At 40.4% G+C, this 15212-nt stretch overlaps 1 protein-coding gene across 9 annotated transcripts in view; it reads left to right on the top strand.

Annotated features, from left to right (window-relative positions):
• The window catches only part of AGTPBP1 (ATP/GTP binding protein 1), a 138683-nt gene that overhangs the window by 2779 nt on the left and 120692 nt on the right, over positions 1–15212 (top strand). Inside the window, exons 1-2 of one of the 9 annotated variants that reach the window (XM_036021792.1) lie at positions 1830–2324; positions 2888–2947. The exons of 5 other annotated variants lie outside the window; for them this stretch is intronic. The gene's annotated coding sequence lies outside the window, so the exon portion shown is untranslated. Of the gene's footprint in view, positions 1–1829; positions 2325–2878; positions 2948–6840; positions 7711–15212 lie in introns of those variants that run through there. 3 more of the 9 variants (XM_036021793.1, XM_036021795.1, XM_036021796.1) reach the window with 3 other exon arrangements.

Here is a 15212-nt window from a genome sequence, read left to right as displayed (position 1 = left end):
ACCCCTTCGACCCTCACCTGACAGGTTGTGTAAGGCATGTCTTTGGGGACGTGGACCGGATCTTGAGGGGAAATCCCTGATGGGCTGGGGTTTTGGCTGTTCTTGGAAAACGCTCCATCCCATTCCCATCCACCAACACCTGGCCGCCCTCCCACTCCCACCCCCAAGGAGAGTCCTCAGCACGGTCTCTAAGCAAAGGCGGCCCTCGTGCCCTGCCCCTTCTCTAGGGCCCCGAGCGCCAGTCGCCGCTGTGCGGTGCAGAGCAGAGCCGAGCCGAGCCGAGGGGGGCGGCGGGTCTTGGGCTGTTGCACCCCCGCTTCTCCACCCACTCCAGTACCCAGCCCAGCACCCACCCCGTGGGAGTGCCAAGCGTCAGGGTGGGGTGGGTGTGGTGTGACCCCGGCGATGACTAGTTTTGTTTCCTCTCAATGGGTGTTTGGCCCAGAACGTGTTCTCTGTTTACAACTTGTCACCTTGTGGGTTTGATTTGAACCTGAATCAGATTGCCCTTGATGACTCTGCAGAGTTTCCCAACAGCGGGTTCTTAATTGCAAGTGTTCAGTTCAAGGACTCCTGCAGCCCCTACGCAAAGGCTGGCTGGCTCGTCCCTCCTCCCCCGTGTCATTTAAGCCTGTTAGTACCAGCGTAGTTTTGAATCCGTTGGTTTGCTTCCCTGGGCATTATCCATTGTAGAATGAAGTTTTAATACATCTAGTATACGTAATATGAATGTTGGCAACTGCGAGCCCATTCCTTGTTTTCAGATAGCTGGCTTACGTGCCTGAAGGTCTAGGGCAGCTGATGACCTAATACTTTCAGCACTTCGTGGTTACTCCTTTTCACTTATCTTTCGTGTTCATGTTGTAATCTTCGTGTAAATCGAGTCATCTCTTTCTTTAATCTCTGCATTCCTCTTCCGAATTGCCTTTTTTTCCCCTGAGAAAACTAGAAAGTTATTTTTGTAATGTATTGTGGAATGTTTTCAGTTCAGTAGACCAAAAAAAGTAGTCGTTTATTTAAGGCACTTTAAATAAAACATGAGCCAAAAGTTAAAACCAAACCAAACTCTGGCATCTCTATGAGGATGTCTTGTGTAATTACTGTGAGTCTTATCCACTCCTTATTTGTCATCCTTAAGCAGCGTTATAATATGACCTGTTCAGTTTCCCATTCTACTTGTCTTAAGTTCTACAATGAAGTTTTAAGTTCATTTTTAATGACCTTAGAACTCTGCCTTGAATTGCTTGGGCACATATTTAGAACTGCAGTCTCATTCTGAACTCTGAAATGAAGGGGGTAGAATGAGAGTTACCCTTGTAATTAGCCAATACTGCAAAATATTTTGAGGAAGAAATTTTTATTGACTTGAATTGAAGCATTATTCTCTTTAGAACAGTCTAGCTAGAATCCTGTATAATGGTTTCATCTATTACAATAGCAGAGGGAAAAGAGATTCAGGACTTGTGAAATTACCTAATTTGTATTATATTCTACATTTTGGTGTTTAAAAAAAATCTCCACAGTATTCACCATCCAAAATTTGCTCTTCTTGGTTGAAGTCCCTCAGTACTTGGAAGTTGAACATCAGTTGTGATAAATCAAACTGTCAGAGGATTATCTTCAAGTTGGGGGCTTCCGGGAGATAATGGGTGGAGTGGGCATGACTTTTAAACTTTATACATTATTGTTGGTTACAGTACTTCCATCCTGTAGTGTAGTGACTAAGGGGGGTTGGGCTTCAGAACCGAACTGGATGGGTTTGAATCATGGGCTTGCTTTAGATGCAACTTATTTATTCTTTTTGTTTCAGTTTTCTCAGCTGCAAAAGTGGGATAATAGCAGTTACACCCTTAAGATGATATTGAGCCTCATATGAGCTAACACACACGAAGTGCTTAGCCTGGCACATAGTAAGTGCTCAGTAAATATTATTACTATCACTGCTTGTTTTCAGTCTTTGAAGGGTTCTAGTAAGCTGAAGGAGGACTTTGCACTGATGGAGCATTATTAGTGCAGATTAATTCCACTAAGACCCATTCACTTTTTTGGGGGGGGTGGGGTGCTAAATACAGGCCGAATCCCACTGTCCTACCTTGGAAGCACGTAATTTAGTTTTAAATAGAACAGCTGGACCATGAGTGGGGCGTCCTGAGATGCTGCCTGAGAGCTGTTGAAGTATCCCTGTTTGTCCGTTCCGACAGAACCTTGGATTGTCTCCCTTGTGGTGGCGGCAGCTGCTATTTTAATCACCTGTTTTTGAGTATGTGATTGCATTTCTTTGACTGTCATGTGCTGCTATGAAAAAATTATCAAACTATTGATGGGTATGTAAGTTTTTATCTGAACAGTATATTACATATTTTCAGTGTATATAAACCACTTTCCTCTAAGCATTGTTTTTGTTTTATTTTCTTTGTTATTAATATTACACAGAGTGAGGTTAGTTTTGATTTGATAATTGTCTTCTTTTTAGCTTTCATGTAATTTTCTTAGGAAAGTTTTTTTTTAAATTAATGATTTTATGTACTTTTTGCTTTGTAGGAATCTGATAGTAATATTAAGTTCTCTATATTAGATGTTTTAAAACTTTTAGTCTTGGGACCCTTTACATTCTTAAAAATTATCGAACACCTTAAAAAGAGTTTTTGAGTCTTCTCTGTTTTCTTGCTTTGCTAACGGTTTGTCAATTTTGTTAATGTTTTCAGAGAACCAGCTTTTGGTTTTGTTGCTTTTTTCTGTTCCTTTTCTAATCTCTATTTCATTTAACTCTGCTGTACTTTTTAAAAATTTTTTTCTCCCTCTACTAGTTTTGGGTTTAGTTCTCCTTTTTCTAGTTCTTTAAGTTGTAAAGTTAGATTGCTTCTTTGAGAACTTTCTTCTTTTTCAGTGTGTTTATAGCTATAACTATCCTGATGGGCTCTACTTTCTCTGCGTCCTACACATTTTGGTATGTTGTGTTTTTATTTTCATTTGTCTGTTAAGTATTTCTAATTTTCCTTGTGATTTCTACTTTGTCCTGTTGGTGAAGAGTGTGCTATTTAATTTCCATAAATTTGTGAATTTTCCAGTTTTCCTTCTCTTACTGATTTCTAACTTTATCCTGTTGTGGTTGGAGAGGGTACTTTGTGTATCTATTTAAAAAAAAAATCTATTGAGACTTAATCTGTGGCTTGGCATACACTGTATACTAGAGAATGTCCTATGGGCACTCTGCTGTTGGGTAGAGTGTATGTATGTCTATTTGGTTTATTGTGTTAAACCAGTAAACCCAAACAGACTGTTTCAACTTTCTGTTTTTTTCCACCCGTTATTGAGAATGGGGTATTGAAGCCTTCAACTGTTATTGTAGAGTTGCCTATTTCTCCTTTTTATTCTGTCAGCTTTTGCTTCATATATTTTGATGGTCTGTTATTAGGTATGTGATGTTTATACTTGTTCTATCTTCTTGGTTCCTTGAACCTTTTATTAACATGTAGTGTCCTTTGTCTCTTACACCATTTTCTAAAAAATTTAAAGTCTATTTTGTTTGATAGTGTAGATACCTCTGCTGTCTTTTGATTACTATTTGCATGGAATATCTTTTTTTCTTTAATTTTCACCTGATGATATATTTTTTATTGATTTCAGAGGGTGGAGGGGGCAGGGGAGAGAGAGACAGACAGACAGACAGACAGACAATGATGTGACAGAGAAACATCAATTGGTTGCCTCCTGTATGTGCCCCAACTGGGGGTTGAACCTGCAACCTAGGTATGTGCCCTGACTGGGAATCGAACCTGAAACCTTTTGGTGTATGGGATGACACTCTAGCCACCTGAGTCACCCAGCCAGGGCTGCATGGAATATCTTTTTCCATCCTTTCACTTTCAGGCTACTTGTTTCTAAAGTGAGCCTTGTGGAGAGCATGTGGTTGGATCATGCCTTTTTTTTTTTTAAATCCATTCTGCTAATCTCTGCTTTTAGATTGGAGCATTTGTTTACTTTTAAAGTAATTACTGATAAGGAGGCACTAATGTCATTTTGCTCTTTGTTTTTATCTGCCTTACAGCTTTCTGAGTTCCTCCTATCTTGTATACTTTATTTCTTATTGGGAGTATTGGTGGAAGCTGACTTTGGCTGCAGTACTTCCCTTAAAACAAATACAACTTAAATCATTTTAATGGGTCATAGTTAGGTTAGAAGCAAAGGAAATGTTTCAAGGTAAGAATTCTAATCTCATCTATCACCCACGTAGATTTAGGAATTTTGGCAGCTGTTTAAGTCTGAAAATAGTCATTTGGAATCTGAGTCAGGGGAAGAGTTATTGTTAAATAAACTAGGTGAGTTGAAGTGTAGTGGTTTTCTACTTCCCCAACAATAAGACCTTATAAGTTTTAGTATAATTAAAGCATCACATAGCAGAACAAATTAGAACTTTTATATGTGCCAGAACATCTTTTGTGGAGTAGTGTGCAAAGCATCCAAACTTATGTTTTTAGTGAGGATGCATGATGAGGAAAGGTAAAAAGTATAATCTTTATAGGTTTATTCTTACCCACATTTTTTGATAAAGTTAATGACAGTAATATCTGTGAAATAAATTAGCTTGTGTGCAGATTGGTCTAATACATGGATGTTGTATGAGTAAGGTAACTACTAGATGAAAATGTCTATTGTAATTTAGTAATTTAGAGTAGGTTACTATATACAGGCCATGTTCAATGTATGTATTTATCCTCATTTAAATGGTAATAGTATCTATTTGCCTGTTGCTGAGAATATACCTCCTCTTTTCTTTACTAACAAAACAGATATTTTTTACCTCCTTCCCTCAGAGTTTCTCACTTTTTCCTTTAATGATGTGGCCAAGGGTTTGGATATGTTCTCTGCGTTGTTTCTTATTGAGGACTCAGGATTGCATTTTCCATCACATTGACATAGCGGCTGTGGGGGAATAATAGTAGCTCCCTTATGTTCTTGAAAAGTGATTTATTCCTTTCAGATGGTGAAACAATTAGAGAAAGCCAACAAAAGATGGTGTGTATTCAGTGTAGCTGTTTCTCCATCTCCTGTGGCTGAACCACAGATACTCTTTTTTTTTTTTTTTTTTTAATCTTCATCCAAGGACGTGCTTAGAGAGGGGAAGGGAGGGTGAGTGAGAGGGAGAGAAACATCGATGTGAGGGAGAAAACATTGATTGGCTGCCTGGCCATGACCAGGGACTGAACTGCAACCTTGGCATGTGCCCTGACCAGGCATTGAACCCACGACCTTTCCATTTACGGGATGACACCACACTGGCCAGGGCCAGATATTCTTTAACAATGGTCTTTTTCTGTTTGCCTGCACCCACTCTAGCAGGAACAATATCTAGTATTTAATAGCAAAAATTATTTTTGTTGATTAGAGCAATGTTGTTTTATTTATTGATTTTTAGAGCCAGAGAAGGGAGAGGGGGGAGAGAAAGAAAGAGAGAAAGAAAAAGAAACATTGATTTGTTGTTTCACTTCCTTATGCATTCATTGGTTGATTTTTGTATGTGCCCTGACTGGGGATCGAAACCACAACTTTGGCATAAGAGTGTTGGGACAACACTCTGGTTACAGAACCAGCTAGTGGGTGCCTGACAGCTTGCTGCCAACAGGCAAAACTCTAGAGACAGAATTCAATGGAAAGAAAAAGGAATCTTTTCTTTGATGAACATACAATTTGAAATAAAGGCAAGTTTCTGTTCTCAAACCCATTCCCTTGTAAACCCCTCAAAATAACCCTGCCACCAGTTGCCAGGCCAGACTGGTCTTAGGCTGCACCTGGAATTCTCTTTCCCTTTAAAAGTACAATCATTAGGAAGATGCAGGTGGCTGAAGCATGCTTCTTGTCATGGTCTGCTCCAGGCACCCCTTGGAGTCTGTGCGAGCTGCACCTTCTTGAGAACAGTTATCTGTCCTAAAGTCCAGTTTCAAAACTGAGCATTGTGATTTTCCTTAAAACCGATTCCCCTTCCTAAGATTACCCACATTATCATCCAAATTCTAGAGCCATCAATTAGGGAGAAAATACAAAGCAAAAAGGGAAATCATTGTCCTTCCAATATTGACCAAAATTTTATCTCAGCGCCTTATATCTTTTGTTACTTTACAGCTTAATGTGAAGTTTTAACCCTTTGAAACCTTAGTTTCTTTTTAAAAATGATCTTTGCAAAACAGAAACAAAACAGAAATCCAAAGCAAAGACAGTTCCAGAAAAAGTGGTGGAGGGACTGGAACTAGCCTTAGAATTTTGTCTCACAGCAACTGGTCCCACAGACAACTTCTTCTAGGTCCAAATGGCCCAAAGCCTCTAACGGCAGAGACTTGCTCTCACACCAACCAGTACCGCAGACACTGATGGACCCACTGATGGGTCTAAATGGCACGAAGCCCAAATGGCAGAGACAGAGGATTCCTGATGTAAACAAAACAGCTAAGTTCCCTGTAGTCTCCATAAGATCAGAAGGCAAGCACAGAATAACTTTAACCAAGAACTGAGGTCTTTCTCATTTCAAGTTAAAACTCTCACAACTTTTTATGCTCATTCAGAAATAACTATAACTTCTTTTCAACCCTTGTTCCTTTTTTTTTTTTTTTAAAGATTTTATTTATTTATTTTTAGAGAGGGAAGGGAGGGGGGAGAGAGAGAAAGAGAGAGAGAGAGAGAGAGAAATATCAATGTGTGGTTGCTGGGGGTTCTGGCCTGCAACCCAGGAATGTACCCTGGCTGGGAATCGAACCTGGGACACTTTGGTTCCCAGCCCGCGCTCAATCCACTGAGCTATGCCAGCCAGGTGTTCCTTTTAACAATGGGAAGGACCATACCCTAACTGAGTATCAAGCAGTGGAAAGTCCCTAGATTTGCAAACACATAAGTAAAGTAAAGGAACATTGTCACGTTGCATTGGGGCCCACTGTCTTCTTCCAAAAGAGAGATTTAAAGTCTCCTTCCAGAGTGCTGGTCCAGCTGTCCTTTTCAGCATCAACCACAGCAGCAGAGTTCAAATCTCCCTTAGATGGTGCCCATTTTATCTGTGTGTGGTGGATCCAAGGGCTTAATTCCTGTGAAATTTAGAGAAGAGGGTGCTGTTAGTAGGATGTCAGAGGGACCAGTCCATTGCTTGGAGAGCTGCTGTTCAAGACCTTGAGCTTTCCAGGTCTTTAGTAACACTAGGCCCCCTGGGCGGAATGGGTGCAAGGGCTCATCAGGTGGGTAGGTGAACCTGCAATGAGCAAACTTGTGTAAAGTGGTTAGTGTTTGCCCTGAATGTTATACATGCTGCTCAATTTTTGTCTTGTGCTCCAAATCTAGGGAGGGAGAAGCATTCCCTAAACTGAGATTTGGAAGGGTTGCCCATAAACTATTTCAAAAGGGCTTAACTTAGGCTCACTTCTAGGTGCCACCCTAATTTGGACCAAGGCAATGGGGAGTGCCTGGTCCCATTGCAAATGCGTTTCCTGGCATGTTTTGCCAGGTTCGTCTTCATTGTGTGGTTTGTTTTCTCAGCCTTTCTTGTAGATTAAATCTCTAACATGCACGCAATTTCCATTGTATTTGTAGTGCCTGCCCAACCTTCTGGGAGATCCCTGAAGTGGACGATGGCCCATTGTCGCTCTGAGTGCTGTGAGGAAGTTCTAACCTAGGAGTTATTTCTTTAAGTAGACGTTTCATTACCTCAGTCACCTTCTTAGTTTTAGTGGGGTATACCTCTACCCACCCAGAAAAAGTGTCCACAAAAACTAAGAAAAATTTGAAATTTCCTTTGGTTTTAGGCATCTGTACAAAGTTTTCTTGCCAGTCCTCAAATGGGCATAACCTGTATATTGTGCTCCCTTTTTCACTGGGGTGCATTCTGTCTTAGGATTGTTCCTGGCACACATCTGGCAGGCTTGGATAATCCTCTGAATGGTTCTTTGCAAATGAGGGCTCTTCAGATGTGGCCTAATGAGGTCCATCCAAGCATCCCTTCCATAATGGGTCCCTTCCTGTAGGTGTTTGAGGACGGGATACACCAGAGCCTCAGGGAGGAAGATCATGCCATGGGTGTTGATCTTCCACATGGAATTGGGATCAGTGTTGGTGAATCCTCATTCATGGGCCCATTCCTCATCTTGCTCTGTATACTGGGGTTTAAATTTTGACAAGTCTAAGCAGGGGATCAGAGTCGCTAGGTGTGGTGGCCCTCTGGCTGTTTGTTTTGGTGCTTTATCCTTGCTCTGGATAGGGAGGCTCCCTGGACAAATTGGGTGCCCAGGTGGGTGTTCGAGGGGGAGGTCAATCCTTCGTCATACTTTAGGGGTAGCTAGTGGTGAGGGTGGTGAGGTGGGGTCCTCTTGCCAGTAAGCCTGTGTTCCCTGGGTTCAGGGCATTCATGGAACCTATTTCCTCTTCTTCCTGTGTCTTATTATCAGGGAGGGGTTTCAAGGCCCTCTCCCTCCCCTGCACCATCAAATGGACCACTGTCTCTGGTGAAACCCTGTTATGCAACAACATAAATGCCTTGACATAACGGATTTCACCCCATTTGTGTAACTTGGCAGTACTGTTCCAGTTGCGTAATGGCACAGTAATCTAGGGAGCCATCTGCGGGCCAGCTTTCCTCACACTCCAAAACATATGTAGGCCACACAGTATTACAGTAACAAACCAGTATTGGGACATGGCATATCAGCTGCATGTACTCCAGTGCTCTGAAATTCTCCCCAGTGGGCTCCCTCCAGGAACCAACACAGAACAGCCTCTGCCGGCCCAGATGCACGGCAGGCCCAACCCTACGTATGACCGATACTTTTCTTGAGCTGGAGTATACAAAATTGCTTGCTTTTCCTTATGTGTGGGCTAGCTTGAAGAAACTGATTTTGTTGTGTGATTTTCTGTTAAAGTCAAATTCCCACATATAATTTTGCTATGTGCCATCTTTAAATATATGGAAGTCAACTTTCCCAATGTAAGGTAATGAATACTGTGAGTTTAGATTGTTAATGCAGCTTTTTTTGTTTTAACTTTCTGTTGGATAAATAACTTAGAATACATCTTCCAGAGACCCAGGTAGGTCAGTAGTTTTGCTTTTGTGTAAAAGTACATAGTGTTTCATCATGGGGCGTCGGCATCGAGGTGCAGAGGATAGAAGTTCCAAACCGTTATTTAGAAATGGTTGAATTACGAATGTTCTTGCAGAGACTAAGCTTGTATTTTTTGGAAGCAGCTTTGTTGAGATATAACTTACCATACAATTTTCCCATTTAAAGTATGCAGTTCATTGGCTTTTAGCGTATTTACAGAGTTATACAACAATTACCACAATTGATTTTAGAACATTTTTATTACCTCAAAAATAAACCCCATGCTCCTTTAGCCTCTCCTCCTACATCCATGTCCCCTAATCCTAGGTGACCAGTAATCTGTCTCTGTAGATTACTTATTCTGGATATTTCATGTAAGTGGAATCATATAATGATATGGTTTGATGACCGGCTTTTTTCATGAGACAGTATTTTCCTTTTTGTGTGTTATTTTTAAAATTGTTAACATATTTTCAAGTGTCATCTAGATAGCACATATTTGTACTTTCCTTTTATCATTGAATAATAGCCCATTATATGGATATATTGCACTTTATCCATTTATCCATTGTTGGACATTTGGGTTTCCCCTTTTTCATATTATGAATAATGCTATGAATATTTGTGTAGAAGTTTTTGTGTGGATATGGGGTTTCATTCTGGGGGTGTATACCTAGAAATGGAATATCTGAGGCATGTGGACACTTTATGGTTAGCCTTCTGAGGCACTGCTAGACCGTGCCATTTTATGTTCCCGTCCGCAGTGTATGAGGATCTTACTAACACTTGTTGTTTTAATTGCTTCATACTTACTGTAGCCACTTTACTAGGTGTGAAGTGTTATCTCATTATAGACTAAGTTTTTAAATAGTGGTTAGGCAAAACAGGAATGATAATAGTCTAAGATGGAATTAATATTGCAATCAAAGTATTTACTGGACTGACCTGGGACTGGAAACTTCAGTAGCCACCCTTAACTCTGGCTATGCGTGATTAGTATCACTTCCTAACTTAAAAAGTGATGTCAGAGATTGATCCAGTCTCTGAGGATACTGTATGGTATTTTTCCCCTCACAAAATTCTTTATTGAAAAAGAGAACAGTGGAGATACAGTGGTAGGGAACAGAATCTACTTTAATTACCTTAAGCGTAGAGGGTTTATTTACCATAGGATACTAAATAGCTTAGCAAACTGTTGGGATGTACAACATCAATCTGGTCCATTCAGGAGACAGAAACCACACAGTAATTTAACAGGGAAAGATTCATATAAAGAATTGTTGACTGTAACAGGGGACTGGAGCAACAAGGGACTTACCAGTAAGAAGTAAAGGTAACTCTAAGGAATGTGGGAGTAGCTGATATAGAGAGTAGTTACTACTCTCAAGGCTGAGTTAGAGTGGATCTCCCTCCCCCACTGAGTTCTGGACCTTGTTGGAAAAGGGCAAGGTCAAGGCAAGTAGTTGTGGGTGGCGAGTTTGCTGGATATGTACCTTCAGGGGTGCCAGGAAAAACTGTTCATGGGGAGGTGTCTCACCCGAGTCACTGTGCTACAAAACTGCCTGGCCTTCTGTTGGAGAAGCTGCATGTGCTGTAGGAGCCTGTTGCTGGAGAAGCCACCCTTGTTTTTAGGAGCGGATCCTGGAGAAGCCTTGTCTACTACAGCCTGGTGAGCACACAGGAACCAGAAGCAGAATTCTTTTATCTGCAGTGTCGTTCCTGTGCCCTCTTCATAAAGCTTAATATTGTGTCAGTTGGCAAAGAAGTGAATATTTTTAGAGCATATGAGGTCTATCCAGAAAGTATCCAGCCAAGTACTGTGGAAAAATAGAGATACTGAAGAAGATATAAGCTATACAAAATGTTGTACATAGGACAATGACACCTCAGTCCCCTTCAAAGTAGGTACCTTGGGACTTCACCTAGTTCTCCCAGTCGCCGTTAGGTGCCCTGTTTTATTTTCCTGAATCTCATCAATGAAATCTCTTCATTGGTCTCTTAACTTTGGTCTGAAAATCTTCCTTTTCAAAGGTGATTTTAGTTTTGGGAAAAGCCAGAAGTTGCAGGGTGCCAGATCTCGGCTGTAGGGGGGCTGAGTCACCTGGGTGATTTGATGTTTCACCAAAAAACTGCATGAGACGTGATACACGAGTGGGTGCATTGTTGTGATGAAGCTGCCAATTACTAGTTGCCCAGAGCTACCACTTTCTGTTTTGTGTTAAAACGAATTTTAACACAAAATTTGTTGCAGATTCGTTTCTCTACTCATTCATTGTGAATGTGACAGCACACAGTACACATGCTCACTCAATGGCATCTACCACCCCCACTGACTAGTACAGTGAGGCCATCACTATTCACGCATGTGCGTTCCAGTCCACTCTCCTTGCCTCCAAGGTTACATCGATGTTGTGCGAAACATTCTCATTATATTAACAATGGCTGGACTTTTCCTGGACAGACCTTGTACAGCCATTTTCACAGATAAGCAAAAGATTAATTTGGAGATGGGGGCAGTAAGTTAATGTATGGCACAGGTATTAAGTGGTTTACAGAAAAACTGGTCAGAGGTATAAAGAGACCCTAGGTTGAGCTTTAAGGAACAACTCCCCAAATCTCTGTGCAGAGGCACAGAACTGAGAAACCAAGAGTGGTATTGTTTCTTTTAGGTTAAGAGGCCTCCTGTGTGTAATTGTGAAATTTTTCCTAGATCTTCATTGCTAGAATCACACTCATGTTTTAAAACCAGGAAACTGTTGTGGTCAGGAGGCTATGGTGATCAGAAATCTTTCACTCTGCGTACCAGCTGTAGAGCTAGAAGGGACTGGACCTGGTCTTGTTTGCACCTGCCCTGTCCGAGAGAGGCTAGACCAGCCTTTCTTGATCTGTATACACAGGAGGATCCACGAAATAACTTTTAGGTCTTGGGGTACTCCTCCATGAAAATGATAACATCTGTAGCTGTGATATTCGTTTGGACAGAAAAGTTTAGATACAATAATTGTTCTTACCACCTCCAATTCAGTCATTTGGTGAAGTAGGGATCGTCTGTCCTGAACAGGATGAAATGGGTGCTACTTGACACTGGTCAGAGGCGAGGACAGCAGTTGGTCAGTCACGTCTGCTCCCAGCCTGGGAGAGGAAGATACTGGGTACCACATGGGGGTGGCACTTGAGAACAGAGCCAGCTGGCCAGAGGGCCTGTGGGAGACTGGCTTTGTAAGAACAAAAGGCTGAAGTAACCCTCCCCCTGCTGTGCTATGGGAGTTTGGGAGTAGTTTGTTTGAATAATTCTGAGAGCTGGCAGGGAACTAAAACTAGTTCAACTTTGGACTGAATGCAGCACAACTGGTTTGCCTGCCAGTGGAACCAGCGGGGTGAGGAGCCTTCCCACTGGCCGGGGCACCTACGGCAAGAGTGGGAGGGCTCTCAGGTGGCCTCGGGGCCTCTGAAGCTCCCAGCTGTCGGCTCAAAGGGCCGTGTTTGGAAGTATTAGGTTTTATAGTAAGTACTTCAGTAATGATTGCTATTGCTCTTCTGATAATGATAATTTTTCTGCGCATCTAATTACTTTGGTCATCTAAGTAATCTACTCTTTTGTGCGGATCTCCATCCCAGAAAAGGATATAAAGTCTGATGTGAGCTAGTTGTGCAGATAGAAAAAATAGATTTTCCTTTTCTTAAATTTCCTATTTTACTTTTACTTTATTCAAGTAGGCCTATGAGTCAAACCACAGATTTTTATTCTACAAGATATTAATAAAGTATGTCCTGTGTATATGGTATGTGCGAGTATTTTTATTTTTATTTATTTAAAGAAAACAAAAAAAATCTCTAACCAACCTCATTGAAAAAAAAAAAACCAAGGTAATTAACTTAGCTTACCATTCGGGTAACTAAGCTTCTTTTCATGATTGTTAAAGACTCATATAGTAAAGGTAATCAATTTCTGTTAAATAACTGTTTTCAGCATTTTTTTTTAAAGGTAGGCTTGCTAGACTTAGTTTAAATAAGTAACGTTAAGCTAATTTGTTTTGGTAATTTTTACCGTGGTAAAATATATTTATCATAAAATTTGGCATTTAAACCATTTTAAGCTCACCTTGGCTGGTGTGGCTCAGTGAGTTGAATGCCAGCCTGTGAACTGAAAGGTCACGAGGTTCGACTCCCAGTCAGGGACTGTGCCTGGGTTGTGGGTCGGGTCCCCAGTTGGGGGTGTGTAGGAGGAAGCCGATCCATGTGTCTCTCACACATTGATATTTCTCTCACACATCGATGTTTCTCTCCCTCTCTTTCTCCCTCCCTTTCTCTCTAAAAATAAATAAATAAATAAAATCCCCCCCAAAATAAATAAACCATTTAAAACTTATAATTCAGTGACATTAATTATATTCCGAATGCTGTGCAACCATCACCATTATTTATTTCCAAAGTTTTTCATTACCTCAAATAGATACTTTGTAATTAGCATTAAGCAATGACTACCCGTTCCCCCTTACCTCCAGCCTGTGATAACTTTTAATCTACTTTGTATTTCTATGAATTTTCCTGTTCTGGATTTTTTCATATAAATGGAAGTAAAGCATACAATATTTGTTGTTTTAGTTTTGGCTTATTTCACTTGGCACAGTGTCTTCAAGGTTAAAACAGTGGTTTTCAAGATACATGTAGCATGTATCTGAACATTCCTTTTTTCTTTGTTTAAAAGATTTTATTTACTTATTTTTAGAGAGAGGGGAAGGTGGGGGAGAAAGAGGGAGAAAAACATTGATGTGAGGGAGAAACATCGATTGGTTGCCTCTCATCTGCGCCCTGTCTGGGAACTGAACCTGAAACCCAGGCAAGTGTCCTGACCCAGAATCGAACTGGTGACCTTTTGCTTTGCGGGATAATGCCCAACCAGCTGAGTCACAGTGGTCAGGGCAGGGAAGTTACTTTTTATGGCAGAATATTATTCCATGTTACCTATATACCACATTTTTCGCCCATTCATCTGTTAGTGAGCCCTGGGTGGTTGCCTCTTTTTAGCTATTGTGAATAATGCTGCTATGAACATTGGCATACAATTACATGTTTGAGTCCCTGTTTTCAGTTATTTGGGGTACATAGGAGTAGAACTGCTTGGCTATATAGAAACTCTACATTTAGCTTTTTGAGGAACTGCCAGACTTTTCCACTGTGGTTGTACCATTTTACATTCTCACCAGCAGCATATGAGGGTTCTAGTTTATCTCCATTCTCGACAACCTTTGTGATTTTCCACTTTTTTGATTATAGACATCATAGTAGGTGTGAATAATGCTGTGATTTTGATTTGCACTTCCCTAGGACTGGTGATGTTGAACATCTTTTCATGTGCTCATTGGCTATTTGTGTATCTGCTTTGGAGAAATGTTTATTCAAATCTTTTATCTATTTTTAAATTGGATTCTTTTTTTTTGTTGAGTTGTAGGAGTTCTGTATATATTCTGAATATTAAACCCTTACCACATATATGATCTGAGAGTATTTTCTCTCATTCTGTAGGTCGTCTCCACTTTCTTGATGATGTCCTTTGATGGACAAAAGTTTTAAATTTTGAGGTCCAATTTATCTTTTTTCTTTTATTCTATGCTTCTTTTGTAATAACTAAGAATTGAGTGCCTGCTGCCAAACCCAGTGTCATGTACATTTAGGCCCATGTTTTCTCCTAGCAGTTCAGGTGCTGATTTTTTAGGTTGTTGACTCATTTTGATTTAATTTTTATATAACGTGTGATTAGGGATCCGACTTCATTCCTTTACATATGGAAACCCAGTTGTCTCAGCAAAGGACAGTCTGTTCTTTTGTAGTTGAATGTAGTTGGCTCCCATGTCCGAATCAGTTGGCCATAGACATATGTGTTTATTTCTAGACCTCAGTCCTGTCGCATTCATCTGTTTGTCTGTCTGTCACTACCATGTGTAAGTTAATTTTTAGTAACATTATTTGCAATGTGAAAATTATTGAGAATGTTAAATAACAAAGCTGCTAAAAATCATAAGCCAAAATAATGTTAATAAGAATATTGTTTAAGACATAATTTATATGAGAATTTGAAAAAAAAAACAAACTTAAAAAAATTGATTTTAGAGAGGGGAAGAGAGAGAGAGTCTTTGATTT

This window comes from Phyllostomus discolor, chromosome 3 (assembly GCF_004126475.2).
Source record: "Phyllostomus discolor isolate MPI-MPIP mPhyDis1 chromosome 3, mPhyDis1.pri.v3, whole genome shotgun sequence".
NCBI classification, from domain to species: domain Eukaryota; kingdom Metazoa; phylum Chordata; class Mammalia; order Chiroptera; family Phyllostomidae; genus Phyllostomus; species Phyllostomus discolor.
The sequence above is the reverse complement of the archived record's forward strand: the minus strand, read 5'-3'. Positions and strand labels throughout refer to the sequence as shown.